This window comes from Chiloscyllium plagiosum, unplaced genomic scaffold (assembly GCF_037043375.1).
Source record: "Chiloscyllium plagiosum isolate Xiang-an unplaced genomic scaffold, Cpla_swu_hap1 HiC_scaffold_39, whole genome shotgun sequence".
NCBI classification, from domain to species: domain Eukaryota; kingdom Metazoa; phylum Chordata; class Chondrichthyes; order Orectolobiformes; family Hemiscylliidae; genus Chiloscyllium; species Chiloscyllium plagiosum.
The window spans coordinates 59,185,877-59,211,846 of NW_028270177.1; positions in this window are offsets into that span (position 1 = coordinate 59,185,877).

Genomic DNA, 25,970 nt, shown 5'->3' on the forward strand with positions numbered 1-25,970 from the left:
ATGCCCTGTACAGATACAGTGAAATATTCAAAATTAAACCCAATACCCATTGCCACAAACAGCATCATTCCACTTACTTTCTGAATCACTTTCTGCATCTGCAGACAGACTACATATGATTCATGTACCAAGAATATGAAAAACATCTGCATCACAGAGTTCTGCAATCTCTCTGCTTTTAAATTGTTCCCGACTGCAATAGACAACTCACGTTATATTATTTCTGCTGAGGTTACGCTCACTAACCTTCCCAGTCTACATCAGAATGCAAATTTATTACTCCATTTGAAGATCTAATGAATGACACTTTGGTTTTCTAGGTAGTTCAGCTTTGATCCATTCAGTCCCTTCATCCAGATATTTTACATAGGTTATTGTTCATTGATGACCCTACAGTGATCGCTGAATCAAAACTAGTTACAGTTTTGTTTAAAAAATCATATATCACTACTGTCTATTTCCTGTTAGTGACAGCATCCCTATTTCTATGCAGCAGTTCAGGCGGGTTGAATGGCCTCGTCCTGGGCTGTGTAACGTACAAATCGAGCTGAATTACTTCATCCTATATTCCTGTATAATTCTTTGGAGGGGCAGAATGGTCTCCTCCCGTCTCATTGTAACGATCCAGTCTGGCTGAATGGGATGGTCCTCTACACTGTAATCACACTGAGGGGTGGATTGAGGGAACAACACATGGGGTATGGTCAGCAGTATATCTCTGTAACAGCATCAAGGGGTGGATTGAGGGAACAACACATGGGGTAGGGGCAGCAATATATCTCTGTAACGGCCGAGAGCGTGGATTGAGGGAACAACACATGGGATAGGGGCAACAGTATATTCTAGTAACGGCCGGGAGGGTGGATTGACAGAACAACACATTGGAAAGGGCAGCAGTGGCCATTTGGTGGCACCATTCAGAATGCTCATGGCTGATCCGAGTGTGGCTGACCATCCGTCTCCTGTCTGTTCCCAATAAGCATTGACTCTCCTGTCCTGCAAAGATCAGTCAATCTCAAACTAAAATACCTAAATTAACTGAGTCTTCACTACTCCCTGAAGATGAGGACACCACAGATAGCACAACAGTAAAGGGAAAGGGACATCCTTCTTTCATTGTGGGACACAATTTTTAAAAAATATATGTTTACTCATATCAAATCACTGCGCCTTTTCGGATAAAGTGGTACAATAACTAGGAATAGACATTAACCAGTCTGCCCTCCAATCTTTTCCCACATTACCACTGACTGTTTCCAATCAAATATGTTGCTGCGACTGTCTCAGGAAGAGAATACCTGATAGCATAACACCACACGAGCGTTAAAAAAGGAGCAGAATTAGACCATTTGGCCTATCGAGTCTGATATACCATTCAGTTATTTCTAATATGTTCCTCAACATCATTCTCACACCTTGCCCTGGAATCCTGGATCGCCTTATAAATCAAAAACGTATTTATTTGAATCCTAATGGCACTCGTGTCTGTGTCTTAAAGTGCATTTATGTATGTGTGTGTCCATGTACTTGTTACTTTTGTATTTGTGTGACTACGTCTGTCTGTCTTTGTATCAGCCTGTGTGTTTCTATCTCTGTTTGTGTCTATTTGTGTGTGACTGCTTATGTGTTTGTGTGCTTCTCCTTGTGTGCATGCTTTTGTCCTTGTATGTATTGTGTATGTTAGTATATTGGGGTATTTACCAATACGTCTGTGTATTTCAATCCCTGCATCTCTGTGCAATGGGGTATCTGTTCTTCTGCGACTGAGAGAGATGAAGCTGGAACTGACATCAGATTTGAATTGAGAATTGCTCTTTACTGAACACTGCTTCTTATTCAGTAGGTGGGACGTGGATGTTACCGAATCTCCACACAAGGCCTCCGGGGGTCCTTTCCGGTTCTCTCCAGGATCATCCCCACATATCAGGGTAAGGGGATGAGGGGACAGATATCCGGCACTCCACCACCCGGCTTGGCCCTTTCTGTCCTATTCCAGGCTGTTTCTCCTGGAATTGGAGAAAGGGATGGAATGAGTGAGGGTGCGAGTGGATGGCCCTGCTGTTAGTGCTAGGCTGGGTAAGGTGTGACATGGTGAGGTGGCCGGACGGAGTCTGTCCATAGTGTTGTATCCATGTAGTGCTATTAGTGCGCGGGGCTATTTCACCAGGGACAGAAAATGTGGGGGCGGAAGGTGCTGAATTCAACAATGAGAGTGGTTGTGCTTGAACCTTATCTGGAGATAGAAAGTGAGCCTTGGTCAAGGGTAGGTGCTATAAGAGACCGACAATGAGTGTGAGGGAGCAGTGAGAATATACGGTGACACTTATCCTGATGAGCGGGTTGGATATTGATGCTTGTCCTGTATTGCTTGACATGTCTTCAGATCATCTCAGCATCGAGGTGAGCCTCCCCGAATGCCTTATCCAACTCTATCACTAATAACGACACAGGCGCAGTCCCTCAGATTCCACAGAATGAGTTTGAGTGGGTCTTACAAATAGCAAGGAGAAACAAACTTGTGTTATATATCTGAACCAAAACTGTCGCGCAAATATTTTGCATCATATGCTCTGGAAATCATATATGCAATTATATGCAAAAGAAATCTATGACACATTGATATTATCGCTGGGCTCTGAACCCAGAGACCCAGGTAATGTTCTGGGGGCATGGTTTCAAATCCTGCCATGGCAGATTGTGGAATTTGAATTCAATAAGTATCTGGAATCAAGGATTTATGGTGATCGGGAATCCATTCCTGACTGTTGGAAAAACTCATCTGGTTCACTAATGTCCTTTAGGGAATGAAACGGCTGTTCTTATCTGGTCTGGCCTGCATGTCACTCCGATCCAAGGCAATGTTGTTGGCTCCTAACTGCCGTCTGGCATGGCCAGTAAATGCTGGTTATCGAGCTAAGCCTTCATTATGTGAATGAGTAGCAAATACTTGTGGGTTCTGCAGTAATAATGGATGGTATCAAGTTGCATCGAAACTGAGTTAACTAAGTGACTGCTAATGTTGTGAAAAATAAATTCCTTTAGTGTATATTAGGTAGGTTGAAGAGAATGTTGTGAACCAAACTAGAGAGCAGATTATTTCGGATTTGGTGTTGTGAGATACTGATGAAGGATGATCAGTCATGATCATATTGAATGGTGGTGCAGGATCGAAGTGCAGAATGACCTACTCCTGCATCTATTGTCTATTGCCTATTGTCTATTGTGTGGTCGGAAGGACTAATTACTAACCTTGCTCTGAAGCAGCTTTGGAGGAATAGTGACATTAATATGTTGTATTTCACACGGCGTCTGCATTCAATGTGGAATGTTTGAACATTCTGGTCAAACATCATGGAAGCCCAGAGGCTAGAGTGTCAAGTTCGCTCCAGTGAATTGGGAAAATACAATATAACATTCAGTAGGAGAACAATGGTTTTTAATACCTATATAGTCTTACAGCACGGAGACAGGCCATTTTGCCCAAAATGGTCCATTTCGAACAAAATGTCCATTCACACTAACCCCATTTCCCTGCCATTTCCCTGTATCCTTCTAATCCTTTCCTACCTGTGTATTTGTCCAAGTGTATTTTAAATTTTGTGACTGTACCTACCTCAACCACTTCTGCTGGCAACTCATCCCATATGCATACCACTCTGTGTTTAAAAGAAATTGCCCCTCAGGTTCCCTTTTAATCTTTCCCCTCTGACCTTCGTTTGATGCCCTCTAGTCCGTGATTGCCCAATCCTGGGGAAAAAAAGACTGAGTGCATTGACTCTATCCATGCATCCCATGATCTTATACACTACTATCAGATCCCCCTCAGCCTCATACATTCCAAAGTAAAAACTCCTAGCTTGTTCAACCCCTCAGTACAAGTCAGACTATTGAGTCTTGGCAACATCCTTGTAAATTTCTTCTGCACTCTTTCCAGTTTAATAACATCTTTCCACGAGCAAAGTGAACAAAACTGAACATGACGCTCCAAGTATGGACTCGCCAACATATTGTATAACGGCAATATAACTCCCTAATTTCGATACTCAGTGCTCTCACTGATGAAGGCCAGTGAGTCAAATGCCTTTTTCAGTGGGGAGAAAGTGAGGTCTGCAGATGCTGGAGATCAGAGCTGGAAATGTGTTGCTGGAAAAGCGCAGCAGGTCAGGCAGCATCTAAGGAACAGGAGAATCGACGTTTCGGGCATTAGCCCTTCCTGAAGAAGGGCTAATGCCCGAAACGTCGATTCTCCTGTTCCCTAGATGCTGCCTGACCTGCTGCGATTTTCCAGCAACACATTTCCAGCTGCCTTTTTCAGTGCCTTGTCTACCTGGGACTCCACTTACAGAAAACCGTGCACCTGAATTCCAGCGTCACTCTGAACCACTGCACTCCTTAAGGCCCTGCCATTCACCATGAAAATCCTGCCTTGATTTGACTTTCTAAACTGCAAGACCTAACACTTATCTGAATTAAATTCCATTTGCCATTTCTCGGCCCCCTTCCCCACCTGATCAAGGTACTGTTGTGATTTCTGCAATTTCTGAGAACCTTCCTCACTGCCCACGATACCACCTATTTTAGTGTCACCTTGAAACTTAAAAATCATGCCTGTACATTCTCATCTAAATCATAGATATGTGTAATATATGAATATGTGGTCCCAGCACCGACCCCTGAGGCATTCCACTCATCACAGGCCTCCAGTCCGACAACCATCCTTCCACGATTACCCTCTTTTTCCTATCATCAAGCCAATTTTGGACCTACTTTGCCAGCTCCCCCTCAATTCCATATGATCTAACCTTCCAGAGCAGAGTACCATGTGGAACCTTATTGAAGGCCTTACTGTAATCCATACAGACTATATATACAACAGTGTCCTTGCCAAAGTTACTGGTGACTTCATCAAAGCAGTCTAACAAATGTGTGAACCATAATCCCCCATTCACAAGGCTCTGTCTTTCCAAATGCATGTATATCTTCTCCCTCAGAATCTTCTCAAGTAACTTAGCTGCTACAGATATTAGGTTTACTGGTCTATAGTTCCCCGGTTTTTATTTGTAGCCCTTCTTGAATAACGGCACAGCATTCACTACCCTCCATTTGCCAGGACTTCACTCGTTGGCTACCGCTGATGCAAAAGTACCAACCAGATCAGGACCAGGAGATTTATAGAAATACTACAAAGTCTGAAAAATATGTCTATTTATGCGGAGTGGACTCGATGGGCCGAATGGCCTTAATTCCACTCCTATGTCTATGTCTTATGGTCTTATTTAGGTAAAACACTCAAGAGTGAGAAAGTGAGTTAACAATGGTTAACAATAAATTAAAGATTACATGAATCACAGGAAGTGACTTCAGAAGAATTCCAGACATTGTGGAATCCTGAGAATTCTCAGAAATTTACGATCCAGAAAAGGAAGGCCATGAAACGGATAAGGAAATCAAAAAGCGAACATGCATGCAAACAAACAGGAATACAAAGACTGCATAAATCTATGTTCTATATTTCAAAGGAAAGAGAAAAGCAAAGTCAAATGTGGAAAACTGCAATTTTGGAGATTATTATGGATAACAGGGAAATGGCCTAGCAAATAACCAATTACTTTCCATCTGTCTTCATGGAGGAAGATCCAGAAAATCACCCAGAAATACAACATCATTATATAAGACTTGTGGATCGAAAGACATAAAGTCAATTTATATTAGTAACAAAACTCTACTTTAACATGCAGCTGGATTGAGCATTGCTAACCTTGACAAACAAAATGCACTACAAACCAAAATCTTCAGAAATAAACCACTAATAGAAGTATTACTTGCACTGTCGATGACTGTGTTCTATTACCCCGTGCATTCTACTACGGAAGCCGTTGTAAATAAATGGACATTCGTAAACGTGATCCAAGCACTATAGATGTACGGTAGTGATGCAAGCATCCAGAAGGGGAAGAAGAGATAGTGTGGAGAACTGCAGACCAATCAACTTGACATTTGTGGGGAAACTGTTGGAGTCTATTGTATAGGATGTGATATTCTTTATTTCGAAATTAACAGCAACATTGAAGAGAATCAGTCTGCATTTCTGAAAGGGAAATCATACTTGACAAGCTTTGGAATTGTTTGAAGTTGATTCTTACAACATAGATAATGGGGGAACCTGTACAACTGGCATATTTTAGATTATCAGAAGGCTTTGTATAAGAACTCACACAATGAGTTCGTAAATGCAATGAATGTGAAGGGTATTTGGAGGAATATCTGCAAGTGGTAAGTTAAAGTTTGGATTGCCTTCCTTTAAGGGAGTCAGAATATAGATGTAAAGACATGTTGAAGCAGTTGAACAGCGTGTTAGTGAGTAATGTACCTGGGATATTGAGTACAGTTTTGGTTACCAAATCTGAGAAAGAATATACTGACCACAGAGGATGCTCAATGGACATTCTCCAGATTAATCCCTCAATTGGCGAGATTGCGTAATGAAGAAACTCCGCCTGTGTTCTCTAGATTTTCAAAGAATGAGGGGTGGGTCACTGTGAAATGTATAAAATTCACAAAACATGTGACAAGTTGGAAATTAATAGGATGTTTCTCCGGCTGCCTAATACACAATCAAGGGAAATAATGGCGGGATAAAGGACAGACCATTTAAGACAGCAATAAGGAGGAAATTCTGCAAGTGTATGGGACTAACTAACAGAGGGGCATGGAAACCTGCTGGCAGGACAAGATTAGGGAAAATTTCCAGATATTCTCCAAGTGTGTCCAGCGGAACAGAATGACCAGGGAACAGATAGGACTCATTAGTGACTTGCCAAATTGCACGCAAATGAAGTTTAGTGGTAGGAGACACAAGATGGTGGTTGACTCCTTGTGTGACTGGAGGCCAGTGTCCAATGGTATACCACAGGGATCAGTGATGTGTCCCTTATTATTTGTGATTCGGAGGTGCTGGTGTTGGACTAGGTGGACAATGCTAAAAATCCCTAACACCAGATTATAGTCCAACAGGTTTATTCGGCAGCACTACCTTTCAAAGTTCTGCTTCTTCATCAAAGCGCACAATCACCTGATGAAGAAGTAGCGCTTCGAAAGCTAGTGCCTCCGAAAAAACCTGTTGGACTCTAACCTGATATTGTGCGATTTTCAACTTTAATATTTGTGGTACTCATAAATGATGTAGCTGTGAATATGGACGAGGGGTGGGGTGTGAGACAAATAAGATTGTGTTTGATACTCAGAATGGCCGGTTGGTTGGCAGTGGGGAGGAAGGCCTTAAGTTATGGGAAGATACAGATGGAATGGTCAGCTAGGAAGATCAATGGCAGATGGAATGTAACCCTGATAAATATGAGGTGATACACTTTGGAAGAAGGAACCAGACAGGGGAGGACTCAATGAATGGCAGCACACTAGGAAGGTCAGAGGGTGCTTCTCCACACATCCCTGAATGTGATGTACAGGTTAATACACAATTTGGGAAAGCATAGGGGACTGTAAACATAACCTTGATTCATTGAGGCACAGATTATAAGAGCTATGCGGAACTTTGGTGAGGCCAAGATGGAATACTGTGTGTAGTTCTGAGAATCACATTGCAGGAAGGATGTGACTGCACTGGAGGGGGTGCAAAGGTGATTCACCAGGACGTTCCCTGAGATGGAGCATATCAGCTATGGAGAGAGGCTGGATAAGCTTGGGTTGTTTAGTTTGGGGGAGTAGAGGCTGAGGGAGACATGATTCTGAAGGATAGGATTACGAGGAGCATGGACAGTGTGGATGGACAGCAGCTGTTCCTTTTAGTCAAAGGGCCACACTTTTAAAGTGAAGGGTTTGCTGTTTAGTGAGGATTTGAGGATTGCTTTTCACCCAGAGTGTGTTGGGGTCTGAAATGCATTTCTTGAGAGGCGAGTTGTCATGGTAACCTCAAAACTATGAGAAAACACCCGGCAGTGCACTTGAAATGCCTTAAGATTCACGGCTATGGTTATTGTGTCGCGAAGTGTGTCTAATGTAGACCGTGCTGTATTTCTGATAGTACAGAGTCTTTGCTTCTGTATTGTATGGCTGTGGAAGGCCAATCACTGAGTACCTTAAAATAGGAATTGATAGGTTTCTGAAGAATATCTTAACAAAATTTATAAGACAGAACTTATCATATTTTCTGAAAATACGTCAATGTCAAAATTAAGGGAAATAAATGTGCAGCTTTCATACTGTTTGATACCAGATAATTGAGGACCGGGAAATAGCAGAACTATGGAGCAAATACTTCAGTTATGCCTTTACGGAAGAAAGCAAAACAAAAAAGAAAACTTCCTAGTAATACGAGGGAACTTTACTCTGGTGAGAAAAGGGGAATAGAATTAAATTATCAACTAAACAGTTTCGAGAAAGTATCAGACTGAAATTAATGGGCATAGACAAAGTCAACAGTGATTCATGAAATAGGAATCATATTTGAGAAAGCGCTTTAAGCAAAATTAAGTAGAAGCTATCAATGCAATCCGAGTGGAATTTCAGAAAGATTTTTGATAAAGCCCCACGCCTATTGTGCAAATTCGAATCCTGTGGGACTGGGGCTAATACATGGTCAGGGTTCTCGAAGGACAGAGCTGGCAGGAAACAGTGAGAAGGAATAAAACAACTTTTTTTTAGTGGAAGGCTAGGGGTATATCGCAAGAATCGTGGCTTGGGCGCCAGTTATTGCCAATACACATCATATATTTGGTTGAGTGTCTCAAATGCAATATTCTCAAGTTTGCTGACAGCACTAAACAATGTCAGCTTGTGAGTGGGTGAGGAGGATGTAAAAAAGCTCCAAGGTGACTGAGATAAGTGAAATGACTGGACAAATACGTGGCGGATGGAGAGCAATGGGAGAGATGAGATGCTATGTACTATGATGGGAACAAAAGAATGGCAGCCTATCATTTGAAAAGGGAGTGTTTGAAAAATGTTGCTCTATAAAGGAACTTAAGCTGCATTTTTGTTTATTTCTGTGCAGCCTCCGAATCCATGTAAGGCAGTGAGTTCTGAATCCAGGTGTCAATACTGGGAATGGCATTGGCACGCTGACCAGTGTATATAGACCCAGCAAGTGGGGAGCTGTAACATTGAAAGGAATCTTGATCTCCCTGTCCACCAGTCACTGAAAGCAATATTTCAGGAGCAGCAAGTAGGGAGAAAGATAACTGCTGTATTCACCTTCATTTCAGGGGGATTTGAGTACAGGAGTGCGAGTTTATTACTGCAGCGGTACCGGGTCTTGGTGAGACGCCATCTAGAACATTGTGCAGCATTGTGTGCAGTTTTGGTCTCTGTTCCTAATCGAGGATAAACCTGACATTGAGAGAGAGCAGTAAAGGATGACCAGAATGATCTCTGGGATGACAGACTTGTTACGGAATCTGAGTTTGGGGGTCTGGACTTGTATTCCATGCGGTTTAGGAAAATGAGTGGAGATCTCAATGAAATATATAACACTCTGATTGAGCGAGACAGATTGGAAGCAGGGATGGTTATTCCCCTGGCTCGGATGTCTGAAGCAAGGGGCCACAGTATCAGGTACAGACAGGCCGATTTGCATTGAGGTGAGAATAAATGTCTGCACTCTGAGACTGGTGAACCAGGGGTACACTCTCCCAGATCAGGCTGTGGAAGTCATGTCGCTGAATATAAATAAGGATTTCTGGAAATTAAAGGGTAGGGATAGAGCAGGAGTACGGTGTGAAGATTGCAGATCAGCTATCAGTCCAGGTTGATCTCCAATAACACAGTAACTGTGTTTCTCTGAAACAGTGTGTTGTTGAAAATCGTGCAATATTAATAATGGGGTCTATGGAAAAAAAGAGAGTAAGGGGCAAACCCCCCAAAAAATCAGTAAAAACCAAAAATTAAGTTTGGTCTAACAACCATACTAGTTCAGTCTATAAAATCTTTAAATCACATGTTGTAATGGAACAGTGCCGTAAATGTAACACTGACTACAGTCACTCACTGGAGCACTGTGCGGTTCACCAGAAAGCATGTGGGGGCTGAATAACCACGTGATGCCGATGGGGAATTCCGGTTCTCCTCAAGATTCTCTCCACTGTTTGAAATAAAGTTATTTCTAAATGTAGTCTACAATTTCCAGTTTCAGGCTCAGTTCAAGGCCTCCTGTGCGCATTGCATTCCTGTTTTAGCTGACCACATTGTTTGTACATTTTGCAGAGAGGATCCTGAGACAGGGTTTTGCTGTTCAGCTGGTTCCTGGCAAGGAATCGCGTAAAAGTGAACGGGAATTCACTTTATAGAAAAAAAGATTCACGAATCACATTGCAGCCAAATTGTATTTAATCAACACGTGTTTTCGGAGAACGGAGGAGCAAAACTGATGGGCTGAAGGCACTTATGCAGTTTTCATTTTATATTTCACAATGTTTAAACATATTAAGGGATATGACAAATGTATGGGGAAAACTGCGCTGAGGAGATGTTCAGCCATTAACTAGCACAGGGAAAGCTCAATGTGTTGTATGACCTGCTCCTGTCACAATGTTTCTGTGCAGTGTGTGGGAAAGCTCTGTAAATATTGTCACAAGCTCTCAACTGTTAGGGAAGAGGTCTCTGCAGGTAGACAGGATTGTGTTTCCCATTCCCTTTTGTACTAACGAGGCTGGTGCCTGGTGTTCAGAACAGGTTTATCATTTAAGACCTCAGTGCAGTTGATATAATTGAGTGTCCTGTTTGGCCGATTCAGAGATCATTGAAGAATATATCACATGTCTCTGTGTCTGGAGTCACTTTTAGGCCAGACCAGGAAAGCACGGGAGATTCACTTCCTGAAAGTACATTGGGGAAGGAAATTGAAGTTTACACTGATATTGAACACAAGATCACTATTACTGACACCAGATTTTAGATCTTGATTTTATATTAATTGTTTTTAATTTGCATCAGCTGCCAGAGCATTAGCCTGGTCTGGGTTAGTAATCCAGTGACATTTCCACAGCAGCACCATCTCCACATGGGGACCTATCGGAAACTACACTGAGCAGATTATTTCTATGCTGCTTGACAGCTCTGTCAAATTTGAACTCCCACCAATTTAACTGTCGTGATGGGACTGAAGGACTAGTAAAGAGTCAGATTGCAGTAATCCTTCTTTTAGCGGATTGGATATAGTTGAGTAATTTTCCGCATTGCCAGGGAGATGTCGGAGTTGGAGCTGGAATGAAACAGCTTCCCCAGGGGCACGGCTGGTTGTGCAGCACAAGTCTTCAGTCCTATTGCAGGAATAGGGTCAGGGCCCACTGCCTTAGTCGTATCTACAGTGCCCAGCAGTTTTTCATGTCACATGCAGTGAATTGAATTGGTTGAAGACTGCCATCTATGATTCTGTGGGCATCATGGTGAGTGTGAGGTGGATAATCGACTCAATACTTCTGGCTAAGGATGGTGCCGATACTGCATCTTTTACACTGACGTACAGGGCTGTTCCATTATTTAGGGTGCGTATATTTGCTGAGTCATCTCTTCCAGTAAATTGTTTAATGGACCATCGACTTTTATGCATGGATTTGACAGGCCGACAGAGCTTAGATCTGATTTGTTAGTCTTGGTATTATTTCTCCCTCTGTATCAGATGTTAGTCCTGCTGTTTGGAGTGTAACCAGTCAAGTGTGGTCGCATTAATGGCTTGTCATCAGGCTTAGGTGCTCGTGATTCCGACCCTGGCATGTTCACCCACACTCGTCAGTGAACCATGGATCAGCTTGATGGTAATGGTAGACTGATGAAGTATCGTCGGGAAAATGTTACAGATTGTCATTGAATACAACTGTGCTTCTTCTGCTGTTGATTCTACAGCATCAGATGATAACCCAGTTATAGCTGCATTATTTACAATTCAATTCTACTAACTGTTCCCCATTTCACACCGAGACCCATTCACCCATCAGCCCTGTACTCAGTGACCTACTCTGGTTTCTGATGTGGAAATGCTTCAGTTTTCATATTCTCATTCTGCTGGAGTCTTTCTTTGGTGCCTCGCCTCCAATTCGTTGCATAAACTCAATCCATCTAAGGTACTAATCTGAATCTTCTCATTTCCATAATGCCATCTTCTGTATTTGAAGTGAGTGTGTTTCCCTCTGTTTTTCTCCCTGACCATGATTCAGAGCTCTGTAGTGTCAGTGATGCCAACCTTATGCAATTTCAGAGTCAACGAACTTCTGCACCATGCGTTATTGTTCAGTTCCCAGTGTACGGCGCTCCATGTTGGACAAGATGTTTGGGCATCTTTGACGTCATTGGAAATTGTTCAAAAACAAAAATTGCTGAAGATATTGCTAAAGGTGTTGCATCATTTTCTGGAGTGAATGCAGAGTTAAAGTTTCAGTCCAGTTAATCCTCTATAAAGCTACCAGTATCTCCAGCAGTTTTTGTAGTCTTATTTCCAGTATCCATAGTTATTTGTTTAATTGAAACTTTTTTCTGTGCCTATTCATTTCTGGTGAAACTCAGCAGGTCTGTCAGCATCTGCAGAGAAAGAGAAACAGTGTTAGCGTTTCCAGTGTGACACTTCTTCAAAACTGAATACAATTGCAAAATGGTCTTTTAATCCCTTGCCAGAATTGGGGAATGTGCGGCAGGGAAAGGAGGGTGTGGCAAAAGATAAACAGGCTTTTAGAAGTGGTGAATGAGAAGATTCTATAAAAGGGGTTTACTCAAGGTGTACATGGGGAAAGGAGTTCACTCTATTGATTGCAAGATAAAGAAGACACAACCACATACAGTCACAGGGAGGCCAGGAGGGATAATGTTGACCATATGGTATTATATAGATATGGCCAAAGATACGTTTTTACTGTGGTGATCATCATCCCCTTTAGACAAATGAATTCAGATGATTAACTTCTTATTGGCACTAGTAAGCATTTCATGTCGCCTTAGTATTGTAACATGGAGAAAAACAAATAACAGTATGAAGATTGGGCTGAGTATTGGTTACCTGTGATGTTTAATATCGCTTCAAATTTCAAATAAATCGCTTATCTTTAAATGCTTGTTCTTGAAGTTAGTATCAGACGGAGTGGAGAAGGTTGCGGGCTGACATTGTAGAAGCTTATAAAATCATGAGAGGAATGGATAGGGTGAATAGCCAAGGTTTTTCCACAGGCTGGGGGAGTTCAAGCATAGAGAGAATGGGTTTAAGGTGTTAGAGGGAATATTTAAAAAGGACAAAGGGACAAAGTTTCTACGCAGAGTGTGGTGTGAGTATGGAATGGGCTGCCAGAGGAAGAGTGGTACATGGCGTGTACAGCTGCAACATTAAACATTATTTGGACAAATATATGACTGGGAAACACTTAGAGGCGTATGGGTCAAATGAAAGCAGATGGGACTAGTACAGTTTGGAAAACTTGCCCGGCATGGACGTTTAGAAAAGCTTCACGCAGTGTCAGTGTGGGTTTGTGAACGGGAAATGATATTTTGCCTCTAAATTCATGCAAAGTACTTCTGGAGTTGCCTGAAAATGTAACAACGGACTTCATAAAGGGGATCTGGTAGACGCAAAACTTTCCAGAGATTTTCCACAAGTATTACAAAATGAAAGTTCTTACACAAAACAGAATCTCTAGGATGTAGGATACTGTATTAACATGGGATGATGATTGGTTAACACAGAAATCGAAGAATCAGGATTAATGGATCTTTATGATAAAGGTGTATCTGCTGGAGTACCACAAACATCAGTCTGTTGGCATCAGTTATTTACAATCTATGCTGACAGCCTGAAGGAGGAAGCTGAGTGCAATATACATCCGAGTTTGAAGATGACACTGAGAATCAAAATGCAGGCTGTTATTTAAATTCCAGAAAAGGAGCAATACAAAGGGTTTGGAGTGTTCCGATGTGTGAAACATAAAGTCAGCATGCTGGTGCAGCAAGTAACTATGTTGGTACATTAGGACTTTTCCTGCGATGAAAGGGTTTAGTTACAGAGAATCTCTAAAAAAAATTATGTGATCATTCATTGGGTTTAAATGAATGATGAGTGATACTGCTGAAACATACAAGACTCAGCAGGGGCTTGAGAAATTAGATGTTGAGAAGTTGTTTCCATTCTTGGGCAAAGTGTCGAACTCGAGGATATAGATTTCGAATAAGGAACATCGATTTCAATCTGAGATGCAAACCGATGTCTTCTCTCAGAAGGTAGTGAATGTCTGGAATTCCCTGACCCAGAGAGGTGTGGAAGGATACAAGGAGTCGGCAAGAAAGTGGACTTGAGCCCTGGAGTAGATCAGCCATGTTCTTTTTAAATGACAAGGCTAGGGGCCGATTGACCTACTCCTGTTCCTATTTATTAATTTCACATGCTATGCTTTTGGAAAGTAACGGGTTATTTTCATGGAAATCGCGTTGTAAAATGTTGCATTCAGGGAGGGCAGAGGGTTTGTTGTTTTAACCCTGCGTGGGGGGTATCGGGTTGTATTCGCAGCGTATCTGGGGCTGCAATATGTTCCTCATCTGGAGCAGAATTTACAGACAGGGGAAACCTGGAAGCAGGGACTTTGGGGTGGGGGGGGGGGGGGGGGAGTGGTGGGGGCACTTTCTCGCCCAGCCTGCATTTTCCACGTACATTTCCGCAACTGCACCTAACCATCGGAGTGTTCTTGATATACCCCTGTGTAGCAGGTCCGAAGGGCTAAATGGAACATCAGAACACAGGGATGGGGAACACGAGGGGGCCATTCGGCCCTTTGACACTACTTCACAAATAAATAAGGTCGTGGCTCATCTCATTGTGGTCCCAGTTGCACTTTGCTCTCCATCCACCATAATCTCTGAATCACCTGTCTTTCGACAAAGCCAGCCTGGTTATAATATAAATATCTGGCCACCCCAAATTCTGGGAAAGAGAATTCCCACTGGAATGAAATACCACTTTGTGATTTTTTTCTCACTCCAGTTGTGACTGAGGATGGAGGTTGTCACTCTTTCCTTTTCTAGTTCCACTTTTCCACTGCTCACAACAAATTTTAAATGCAACCAGGTTGGTAATATGGCTGATAATAAAGGTTTCAGACTGGGTGAGGTTCAGTGACAGGAACAAATCAGGCAGATTTCTTTAGTCAGCGATCAGTAACCAATAGTACTAACGGATGCACATAGTGGATCTGTGGTTAGCACTGCTACCTCCCATCGCCCAGGAGCTGCGTTCAATTCCAACTTCTGGCAACCCTCTATTTGGATTTTGAACATTCTCCCCATGTCTGTGTGGGTTTCCTACCAGTGTTCCAGTTTCCTCCCACAGTCCAAAGATATGCAGCTTAGAGTGGATTAGCCATGCTAAATTTCCAATAGTGCCCAGGAATGTGTAGGTTAGATAGGTTAGTCATGGGAAATGCAGAGTTACATGGATAGAGTAGGGGGGCAGGTCCGGGCGAGATACAGTTCTATGGGTCAATGTGGACTTGATAGACGGAATGTCCTGCTTCCACACTGTAGAGATTCTATAAGAACAACAAGACGTTTGGACGATACAAACACCCAGTGGGTATCTATCTGATCCACTCTCCTCTAGGTTTTGCATGTTTCGATAAGATCACCTCTCATTCCAAGAGTAACCTGTTAAAGCCTTCATTATATAAGACCCTCATCCCTGGAATACATGAAGGGAAACATCTCCGAACTGCTTCCAAGTTAATTATATCCTTTCTCAGGTAAGGAGACAAAATGATCTCACGCACAGTTGCGGTTAACTTTTGTTTTCTCAGTGGTGAGAGTGTTTGGAACTCTCTTCCCCGCAGAGCTTTGGAGGAAGAGATATTAAATATTTTTGAGGCACTTCAGAAGTATCATAAGTAACAACAGAGTCAAGGATTACCGAGGAATGGGCAGCAAATTGCATTGTAGGAGGAAATGTAGACAGTGATACAAAATCACACTGCTCCAGAACATCCAGGAATATAATGCCAACCGAAAAGATAATATTGATAAAATGTTAAGGGGGAGTCCAAGATTGTGGCGATCCGGAAGGTCTGCTTTGTTGGGCTCTGCATCACAGCATGGGCAAAGTGGTTCCCTAACCCGCTCCATCCCAGGAATTTACTTAAAATTCAACCCTAAAAGAGTGATAGAATCTTTACTGATCCCGGTTTATCAAGTGGAAATGACAACACATGGGAAAGGATCGAGTAAGTCCCAACAAGCGGTGCTCCCGTCAGAAGCATCGAGCCTGCCTGAGGCTGTAGCTGCAACCCGCTCTGCTCGTTCCATGGACCCAGTTTCTCACCAGGCCTTGGACACTGAGTTAACCAAGTTATATGAAATGATTGAAGCCATGATTGAAGAAGGGTTCAGCAGAGGCTAGAACCACTACCACTCTCAGGCGCGCTCCAAAAACATGAGCAGCAACTTGACAGCCTTGGAAACATAATGGACGATGTCAAGCGCCGAACTGCATGACAGAGTCTGCGATAATAAATTCCTCATGAGAGAGGATGCTCACCGTTGAAAAACAGGTTCGTATCTTAATTGAACATGATGACGACCTTGGGAACAGGGGCAGGATGAAGAATGTTCACATCGTCGGTCTGCTGGCCCAGACAGCAGGTGGTCAGCCAATGAGGATTTTTTGAGAACTGGCTGTAGCGATTCCTTCACTTCGAAACTGAAGAGGGACGGGTGAAGACTGAGACAGTTCATCGGGTTACGGTGCCCAGGTCAGGCTCAGACCAGCCTGTCCGCGTGCGGTTACACAGTTATGGGGATAAACAAAGACTAATGGAAGCTTCCAGAACCCAGCGGCAAGATCCAATGCCTTTAATTCACGGGCTCCAGGATTATGTCCTTTCGGAACGTTTCGGCGGCGGTGATTCAGAAAAAAATCTTTTGATGATACAGAACATACAACATTACAGCGCAGTACAGGCCCGTCGGCCCTCGATGTTGCGCCAACCTGTCATACCATTCTGAAACCCATCGAACCTACACTATTCAAATTACGCTCATATGCTTGTCCAATGACGACTTAAATGTACTTAAAGTTGGCGAATCTGCTACCGTTACAGGCAAAGCATTCCATACACTTTATACTATATGAGTAAAGAAACTACCTCTGACATCTGTCCCATATCTATCATCCCTCAATTTAAAGCTATGCCCCCTCATCTTTACCGTCACCATTCTTGGACAAAGGCTCACCCCATCTAACCCTCTGATTATCTTATATGTCTCTATTAAGTCACCTCCCAACCTTTTGCTCTCTAACGTAAACAGCCTCAAATCCCTCAGCCTTTCCTCCATACCAGACAACATCCTATTAAATCTCCTCTGCACCCTTTCCAACGCTTCCACATCCTTCTTATAGTGCGGTGACCAGAACTGTACACAATACACCAAGTGCGTCTGCACTAGAGTTTTGTACAGCTGTAGCATAACTTCATGGTTCCTGAACTTGATCCCTCTATTAATAAAAGCTAAAACACTGTATGCCTTCTTAACAATCCTGTCAACCTGGGTAGCAACTTTCAAGCATCTGTGCACCTGGATACTGAGATCTCTTTGCTCATCTACACTACCAATGATCTAACCATTAGCCCAGTACTTTGCATTCCGTTTACTCCGACCAAGGTGAATCACCACACACTTGTCCACATTAAACTCCATTTGCCACCTCTCAGCCCAGCTCTGCAGTTTATCTATGTCTCTCTGTAACCTATAACATCCTTCCTCACTATCCACAACTCCACCGACTTTAGTGTCATCTGCAAATTTACTAACCCATCCTTCTACACACATCCAGGTCATTTATGAAAATGACGAACAGCAGTGGACGCAACACCGACCCACTACAAACTTGACTCCAGTATGAACATTTCTCATCAACCACAACCCTCTGTCTTCTTTCAGCAAGCTACTTACTGATCCGTACTGCTATATCTCCCACAATCCCATTACTACGCATTTTGTACAATACCCCACTGTTGGGAACCTTATCGAATGCCTTGCTGAAATCCATATAAACCATATCAACCCATTTACTCTCATCTACCTGTTTGGTCACCTTCACAAAGAACTCAATAAGGTTCGTGAGGCACGACCTACCCTTCACAAAACCGTGCTGACTATCCCTAATCATTTTATTCTTTCCTAGATGATTATAAATCCTATCTCTTATAATCTTTTCCAACACTTTATCAACAACTAAAGTAAGGCTCACTGGTCTATAATTACCAGGGTTGTCTCTACTCCCCTTCTTGAACAGGGGAACCACATTTGCTATCCTCCAGTCTTCTGGCACTATTCATGTAGGCATTGACGATTTAAAGATCAATGCCAAAGGCTCGGCAATCTCCTGCCTGGCTTCCCAGCGGATCCTAGCATAAATCCCATCCGGCCCAGGGGACTTACGGACTTTCACACTCTGCAGAATTTCTAATACCTCCTCCTTGTGAACCTCAATCCCAACTAGTCGAATAGCCTGTATCTCAGTAATCTCCTCGATAACATTGTCATTTTCCAGAAAATGTTGAAAATATTGTTGAAAAACATTCATTTAGTGCTTCCCCTATCCCCTCTGACTCCACACATAACTTTCCAATACTATCCTTGATTGGCCCTAATCTTACTTTCGTCATTCATGTATTCATTGAATACCTACAGAAAGCCTTAGGGTTTATCCTGATTCTATCCGCCAACAACTTCTCATGTCTTTTCCTCGCTCTTCTGATCTCTCCCTTTAGGTCTTTCCTGACTACCTTGTAACCCTCAAGCGTCCTAACTGAGCCTTCACATCTCATCCTAAAATAAGCATTATTCTTCTCTTGACCAGAGATTCCATTTCCTTCGTAAACTATGGCTCCCGCACTCTACAGCTTCCTCCCTGCCTGACAGGTACATACCTGTCTAGGACACACGGTACCTTTTCCTTGAATAAGCTCCACATTTCTTATGTGCCTATCCCCTTCAGTTTCCTTCTCCCTCCTATGCTTCCTAAATCGTGCCTAATCACATTGTAATTGCCTTTCCCCCAGCTGTAACTCTTGCCCAGTGGTATACACCTATCCCTTTCTATCACTAAAGTAAACATAACAGAATTGTGATCGCTATCACCAAAATGCTCACCTGCTTCCAAGTCTAACACCTCTCAAGAGAACAGTAAGGGAACTCGGGAATCAGTATTCCCTCTGGTACCCAACGATTCTTCGCATTGCATTTAATGGATCCATGAACTCGTCTGACTCTGCAGAGAAAGCGAAAACTTTGTGGAAATTTTAAATTCCCCGAACGATTTTTTTTTTTTGTTTTTTGGATTTTTTATATGTTTCGTTTTGGAAAGTTTTGAGACCTTGTCAGTTGTAATATTTTCCGATTGTGTAGTTTTCTAGCTCTACGAGTCTTTGTTAATGATCAGTAATTCGAGTTCTTCCTCTCTCGAGTTCAAATGTTGCTACAGTGTGTTCTGGAAAATTATATGCTTAAATGGTGCACCTGGAACATTAAGGGGCGCCATTGCCCAGTCAAGAGGAAAAACTTACTTTCTAGTCTTAAAAAAGAGAGGTTGGATTTTGTCCTATTGCAGAAGATGCACCTTGATGACTAGGAACATTAGACGTTATAGCAGGGCGGATTTGAACGGGTTTTTATTTTCGTCTTTTAATACAAGGAGTGGGGGAGAAGAAGAACCTTCCATTTAAATTAGTAGATTGCATTTGACACTCACGGAAGGATCATAAATCCCCCAAGCCTTGAACTATGGTAAATAATCCAATATTTTGAATAGTAATTGCGACCCCTCACGCCCACCCCGGCGCACCCTCTTAAAATCCTGATAGATGCATTTTCCAAATTCAATTATCTTGCATCATGACACATTATTGTAGAAGGAGATTTCAACTGTCTTATGGACAGAATGTCCGAAGGTCCCTCAATACCCTCGTTATAATGTAACCAATTGGTGGATTTGTGTGCAGAACTAGAGCTGGTGGATGTCTGGAAGGACATTTAACTCACAAGTAGGGCTTTTAATATCTTCTTTAACCCGCAGAAATGCCACACCAGGTTTGATTTCCTCCCATCCCCTCGAAAAACTTAGATTCGGTGGCATCCTGCACAATTGGGAATATTACCATTTGTGACCATATTTATCGATAAAGATTTAGGGAAAGAGAACAGATGAGAGACACTGGCGAATGTATCCCTTTATTGTTAAGACTAGTTAGTTCATTGAGTATTTCTGTAATGAATTCAGATATTTCTGATCCATTAATTCAGATTCAACCAGTAACCGATCCATTCTATGGGAAATTGCTAAGGCTTATGCCAAAGGAATAATTAATCCCTTAGGATGCAGCAGAAGGGGGAGCAGGAACGCTGATTTGAGGTACAGCTGAGGGCAGCCGAGAGGGCATACTGTGATAGACCCTCAGTGGCGAAGCTGCAGAGGATTACAACGCCTCGGTCTACAGTGAATTCCACGCTCACACAGACAGCCAAGAAGGAACTTACTTTTGCTAAACAAAGGCTGTTTGAACATGGTGATAAGCCAGGCAGGTATTTAGTCTATCTTGCCAGGAAAACAAGCGCCCCTCTCAAGCCATTACCTCAATTAGGGAAGGTACTGGGATTCTTACCTTCAATTCAAAAAAGATTAATGCCTCCTGTCCGAGATTTTTCTCCGAATTATTTCAGACTGAGCATTATGTGGATAGATGGATTAAGAAGGAGTCATTTTTCATTTTTCAGGAGTAACCCCTGAATACGTTGTCAGCGCAGAAGTCACATTGTATGCAGATTACATTGTATGCAGATGAGGGTCTTATGTTTTTTGTCAAATCCCGCAATTTCGGTAGTTCATGTGATGCAATGCATTAATTCGCTTGTTGTCTTTCTGGGTGATAAGATTAATTTTACAAAGTTGGAGGCCATGCCTATGGGAGGTCTTAGGGAAATACCTGATACTGAGGGCAAATCCTGGTTTCCTTTTAAATGGTCAATGGGGTGGTTTCTCTAGTTTAGTATATTCACTACATCTGTCTTTGATTATTTATTTAAGGTGAACTGTGTCCATTTGTTTGACAAAATTAAACAAGACCTTCAAAGATGGGAGGCATTTCAAATATCCTGGCTCTATCAGATAGCTGTTATTAAAATGAATGTCCTTCCTCATTTCCTAGACCCGTGCGAATGCTTTCTTTGATGTTTCCCAGCCAGATATTTCTGAAACATAATGGCTGGTTTAGCTCTTATATTTCGCACCATAAGCGATTCCTTATCAAGCTAACAAAATTGCAACTGCTCCACAGATTGTGGGGGGTAGATCTCCCAGATTAAAAGCAATCAATTAAGTTTTTTTTTATCATCCTATGTTAGTGCCTGGGCCGCTGAGGACTCGGCGTCAATACGGCTAGAAATTGAGCCCTCTCACAAAAAGTGAACCCTTATTAGTCTGTTGTTCTTAGATAAAATGACAATATTTATGGAGTATTGTCAAAAACTAATGATTATCAATACTGTTAAAACTTGAAGAACTATGCTTCAGATCGAAGGCAATTCTTCCAAAACCATGTTTCTTACCCCTTTAATTCGTATACCTGGTTGTCAATCGGGGATAATGGATTCCAGGTTTAAACTGTGGGCAGCGAGGGTGGTACCTTGCTTGGGTGATTTAGAATTAGTAGAATCCCTACAGTGTGGATACAAGCCCTTGGGCCCAACAAGTCAACTTCGACCCTCTGAAGAGTAACCCACCCAGACCCATTCTCCTACCATTCTATATTTATCCTGACTGATGTCTGAACTTACAGATTCTGGAACACTATGAGCGATTTAGCAATGACCAATTCAGCTAACATGCACATGTTTGTGACTGTGGGAGGAAACCTATGCAGACACAGTTGAGAACATACTAACTCCATACAGCCAGTCACCCAAGACTGGAACCTAACCCGTGACCCTGGTGCGGTGAGTCAGCAGTGAAAACCACTGAGCCACCACGTGTTACTTGAGTGAGAAACAATGATATCATTTGATCAACGAACTCGTAAGTATGGACTACCTAGTAGAGATTTCTTCTGCTTTTTTTCCAGATTAGAGTTTTGATTTTAAAAACATACACTCTTAATAGACTCTTACAGATCCGATACAGAGATGCGGGTGTTTATTGCTAAGAATACACTCTTTGTCAGTACTGTTTATCATTTGTTGGAGAGTGTCCCCTCAGACAAGACTGTGCAGCTTCGTGACATCTGTGCGAGAGAGTAGGGGAGTTTAGATCTCTTTGGAGACATGGGAGGATATTTGTGAAAATACTCGAAGGATCTTGATCTGTAATAGGTCCCATTCCATGCAGTTGCAAATTCTTCATAGAGTCTATCTGACACCAGATTTTCTCTCAAAATTCAATGTGGGATTAACTTCAGCATGTCCTAAATACAGAATGACTACAGGCACTCTTACTCATTGCATGTGGTCCTGCTACAGGCTTCGTATATATTGGAGCTCTGTGTTAGGTGTGGTAGAGTGGGTCTTGGGGATCGAATTGGAGATGAACACGATTTCTCTTTTCCTGGGCCTGCCCAGAGTATCTTACGCAGATGCACATGGGAAAAAATATATTCTTACTTTCTTTGCTCGGAAATAATATTCTGTTGTGTTGGATGTCTGAAACTCCCAGGATGTGTTGGGTCTTTGTAAGCTCATCATGGAGAATATCCGTTTGGAATTTCTCACCAGTATGGTGCACCAAAAAACAAAGATTAATATAAGTCATAGAGTCATAGAGATGTACAGCATGGAAACAGACCCTTCGGGCCAACCCGTCCATGCTGACCACATATCCCAATAAATCTAGTCCCACCTGCCAGCACCCGGCGCATAACCCTCCAAACCCTTCCTATTCAATAAACTCATCCAAATGCCTCTTAAACGTTGCACTTATACTAGCCTCCGCCACTTCACCTGGCAGCTCATTATATACACGTACCACCCTCTGTGTGAAATAGCCCATCCTCCAGGACCTCCGTGTCTCTGTCGACAAACCATGATGTAATTTCCCCTTATCTGCCATGCTCGGGGTAAACTGTGCAGGACATCTCCAACTGAGAAAGCTCAACTGTGTGCCCCTTGGCCATTTAATGATGGCCCCAGTGTCAGGGGCCATGGAATATCCAGGGGCATCCGGGCGATTTTGAGTACCTCCAGTCATGATGGGTGGGAGAATCGGGCTGGCATTGTATGAGAGGTACACCATGGAGTGGGGTGGGTAGTTAATGAGATGAGTTTGGTAAGATAGCATCAGGAATCTAGCTCAGCCTTGTGCATACAACCCCAATGTCACACTCAAAGAAAATGTCACTGAGACAGATTTTTGTTAGATTCAGCCCAGTGAGGTGAAGACACTGCTGTCCTCACTCCCAGTTACAAAGCTGCAGAACAAATGCTCATCCAAATGTCTCCATCGCCTGAACTCACAGCAATATCCCTTTCACTCATAAATCTTCTTAATGCTGACCCGTGTTGCATGATACTATCGAAATGTCTTCATTTCAGCATTCTGAACCTGTGAACATATCCTTCAATGACATTTTTTCTCAGTCTCCCCCACTCTGCCTCCACTCCATAACACACTCATTTACAGTGATACTGCACGAGACTGCCAGTATGACTGGCCATTTGGCCCAGCTAGTCCATGCCAAACAAAATGTCCATCCACACTCATCCCATTTCCCTGCCCGTGCTCTGTATCCCTCTAATCCTACCCTATCTGTATATTTGTCAAAATGCCTTTTCAATGTTGTTATTGTACCCACCTCAATCACTTCCACTTGCAGCTCAGTCTGTATGCATACCACGCTCTGTGTAAAAAAGTTGCCTCTCAGGTTCCTTTTTGTATACTTGTTTCCTTTCCAAACATTAATGGATGTCCTCTCGTGCTCGATTCCCCAACCTCAGGAAAAATTTGAAGTATTCACCCCATGCACGCACCTCATGATTTTATAAGAGTTACACTTCTATAAGAACCTTCTCAGTTTCCTACGCTGTAAAGAAATAAGTTCTAACCTGTCCATCCTCTGCCTATAACTTAGAGCCTTTAGCCCAGGAAACATCTTTGTAAATTTGTTCCAAACTCTTTCTCGTTCAATAATATCCTTTCTACAACAAGATGAACAAAACTGAACTCAATACTCCAACTGCAGCCTTACCAATATCCTGTACAACTGCAACATAACGTCCCAACTTCTATACTCAATGTGCTGATGAAGACCAGTGTGCCAACAACCTTCTTCATTGTCCTGTATATCTGTGACTCAAATTTCAGACAACCGTGTACCTGATCTCCAACGTCCTTTTGTTCCATTACACTCCTTAAGGCCCTCTCATTCATTATTAAACTCCTACCTGGCTTTGACTTTCCAAAATGCAAGAAGTCACACTTACCTGTATTAAACTCAAATTGCTATTTCTGAGCCTACTTCCTCAGCTGACCAAGTTAATGCTGTAATTTCTGATAATGTTGCTCATTGTAAATGATGCCTCCTAATTTAGAGTCATCTGCAAAATCACTAACCTTGCGTGTGCACTCTGGTCCAAATCATTGGTATAAGATAACGAACAGCAATGGGCCTGGGACCGACCACTGAGGCACTCCACTAGTCACAGGCCTCCAGTCCGACCAAGCATACCTCCACCATAGCCATTTGTTTCATAACGTCAAGCCAATTGTGTCGCCAATTTGCCAGTTTACATTGGAGTCCATGCGATCTAACCTTCCAGAGCGACCTATCATGTGGAACCTTATCAAAGGCCTTACTGAAATCCATATAGACTTTGTCCACCACCCTGCCCTTGTCAACCTTTATGGTCACTTCCTCAAAGCTCTAACAAAAATTCTAAGGCATGATCTGCCACGCACAAAGCTATGCTGACTGCTCCAAGTCAAACTCTGTTTTTCCAAATGCATGCTTATCTTTTGCCTCAAAACCTTCTCAAGTGGTTTACCGAAAACAGATATGAAGCTTACTGGTCTATCTTTCCCAGGCTTTTCTTTGCAACCCTTCTTGAATAAGGGCACGTTTGTTCTCGCCCAGTCTTCCGGGTCCTTGGCCCCTGGCCTGTCTTCTCTCGCCACCTGCAGTGCTCTTGGATATATCTGGTCAGGACCAAGAGATTTATCTGACTTTATGCATTCTAATATGTCCATCAGCACCTCTACTGTGATATGGACTGTACCAAGATATCACAACTAACCTCCCAAAGGTCACAGGGCTTCATGTCTTTCTTCATGATAAACACAGAGGGGAAATTGAGGACCTCACCCATCTGTTGAGGTTTTACACATGCGTGCCCATTTTGGATTGTAAGGCGTCCTATTCTCTCACTAGTTGTTCTTTTTTCTTTCTTATACTGAATTTTGATTCACATTAATCTGCTCAGCCAAGGCTATCTCATACCCCCTTTTCGCTTTGCTGCTTTCCTTCTTCACTAAACTCCTGTATCCCCTGTGTCCAGGGACTTCCTTGTTCCCAGCTGCCTGTACCTGAGCCACGCCTCCTTTTTTTCTGGTCAGAGCCTCAATATTTCTTGTTACCCAGGGTTCTCTCTTCCAGCCTCACTTTCCATACATCCTCACAGGAACATATCGAGCTTGAACTCGAGCTATCTCACTTTTGAAGCCCTCCCACTTGGCCGGGATCATTTTACCCTGAAACAAACTACTCCCATCATCCCCTGCAATCCCCTGTCCAATTCCAACAAAATACACCTTGCCCCAATTTAGAACTTGATTCTGTGGACCAATTTTGTCCCTACCATTACTATTTTAAAACTAATACAGCTCTAGTCACTATTCCCAAAATGCTTGACCACTTTACCTCCGTCACCTATCCGACCTTATTTCCCAACAGTAGGTGGAGTTTGTCCCTTCCCCAATAGGAACCTCTCTATATTGCTTGTGAAAGCTTTCCTGAACA